This window comes from Salvia miltiorrhiza, chromosome 2 (genome assembly GCF_028751815.1).
Source record: "Salvia miltiorrhiza cultivar Shanhuang (shh) chromosome 2, IMPLAD_Smil_shh, whole genome shotgun sequence".
In the NCBI taxonomy this organism is placed as follows: domain Eukaryota; kingdom Viridiplantae; phylum Streptophyta; class Magnoliopsida; order Lamiales; family Lamiaceae; genus Salvia; species Salvia miltiorrhiza.
In genome coordinates this window covers 4130439-4132471 of record NC_080388.1, presented here as the reverse complement: position 1 = coordinate 4132471, position 2033 = coordinate 4130439, and the positions used below count along the sequence as shown (strand labels likewise).

At 35.9% G+C, this 2033-nt stretch overlaps 1 long non-coding RNA gene across 1 annotated transcript; it reads left to right on the top strand.

The window, feature by feature from the left end:
* The first annotated feature begins 759 nt into the window (after nucleotides 1–759).
* On the top strand, nucleotides 760–1817 carry LOC131012786 (uncharacterized). The gene is made up of 2 exons (XR_009097442.1): nucleotides 760–1041; nucleotides 1558–1817. It is a non-coding gene; the product is annotated as an uncharacterized LOC131012786 (long non-coding RNA).
* Nucleotides 1818–2033: the final 216 nt, after the last annotated feature.

The following is a 2033-nucleotide window of genomic DNA, read 5'->3' as shown; positions in this document are numbered from 1 at the left end:
AAGAGAGATAGCGGTTTCTTGAAGGGAGAGAGAGCTCGACTTTTTTTTTTTGGAATAAAGAGAGAGAGAAACGAGAGTGTTATGCTGAGAGAGAGAGAACCGAGATTTTTGGGGGAGAAGGATTTGGGCTTCTTTCCTTATTTATGAAAATTGGGCTTGTTATTTAATTGATTTGGGCCTTCTAGTTATTATTTTATTGGGCTTTGTTATTTATTTTCAGTGGGCTTGAGTTGGGCTGGATTATTTATTAATTTTGGGCCGATTTTAAATTATGAATTGGGCTTTTGAATTTATTTATATGGGCCGATTTTAAATACTGATTGGGCCTCTGAATTTATTTATTTTACTCAGATGGGCTTTTATTACATTATTTCATTGGGCCGAATTTATTTAAATTGAAGCCCATCTATTTTATTTTAACTGAGCTGTTATATTATCTTCGTTGGGCCTCGTTTAATTTATTTAATTGAGCCCAGTTAATCAAATTATTTATTTATTGGGCCAAGATTTATTTAATTACTTGAGCCGATGAATTATTTCAATCGGGTCTCTCATGTTAATTATTCAAGTCAATCATATTTAATTAATTATTAGGCTGCCTTATGTTGAGCCTTTTAATTATTTAATCTTATAACATTACTTGTTCCTATTTATTAAGCCCGATTAATTATAAGGTTATAAAGCGAATAAGTTGAAGTATTTATTTATTTTCTATTGACTACGAGGAGCGGGGTTTATTTAATTAGCGGATTAGAACAACCTAAGAGAACGGATTAATTTTTATTAATTATCTGGCTTCATGAGACGAGACTTACTTTTGTTTAAATCCGATAACCTGGATTAACAATAGAAATTCCCTGATTATTATTTCAGAATAATAATTCATGCATAAGGATCATGCATAGTTAAATATACATTCTCATTTGAGGATTTTTATTCGAGCAAATACCTTATATATGTACATATATTCTCGTAATAAAGGTCAAGGGCGAGATTGATAATCTGTTGAGGAGCTTTCGTATCACAGAAAATCACTATCAGGTGGGTTACTTTCATATATATCAAATGAGTTTAATGTTATGTTTGAACAGTTATTTCATTGCAAAATCTTTGAACTGAAAATTATTTCAACTTTTGTCTTGCCATAAATGTTTTAAATGTTTGGTATGATATCTATCTGATGTGGCTTTGCCAGTTATTATGAAATCGAATTCGGGTCCTGAGCAGTTGATAGCTATCCTGCCAGGGCTAGTGTACACCAGTGACCGTGAGTCATCTAGCGGGTTGGCCGGTCAAGTGTCCGTGAGAGGTGGCCACCTCTCCGGCACACAGTTCCAGATATGATAGATTACAAGAGAACTTAGTCTGCAGACGAACTTTAAGAATCACAAATGAATTTAGTAAGCTTGGGCCTTTTTAGCGAAAAACTCCCTTGCTGTACTGTTTATGATGGCATGACAATTTACAACTTTACGAAACATGTTATATTTCATAGTAGGCATATGTGCCCACTGAGTACTTTTGTACTCAGCCCTGCATATATTTCTAAATGTGCAGGTTGAGCAGCTGCCGATGGTGATGAAGTGACGAGCGGGACTCTTTTATCTTATTATGTATTAATGAACTCTAGGGTTACATGTCTTCATACATGTAATCAGAACCTTATTCCGCTGCGTACTCAGAAGTTTTATGTTTATTTGGCTAAGTCAGAGATATCTGAACTTACTAGTTATTTGAGTCTATACGACTAAACTTCTGTTATATTATAAATATTCCTTTTGTTAAATGATGAAATGTGATCCTTTCTTGTTTGATTATTCCCCTTTCTACCCCGCTTCTAATCTCCCTCCATTAGTCACGGTTTCCCCGGCTTAATTATCCTTAATTAGGGCCGGTCGTGACAAAGGTCGAACCAAGGCAGATCGTAGAGCCAAAGCAAAGGCACGGCGGCGAACCCGGGGCGGCAGATTCAATTTTAAAAGAAGGGGGACGAACGGCGTTGTCCTCGCCGATTTTAGGGGCGGCGACAACTA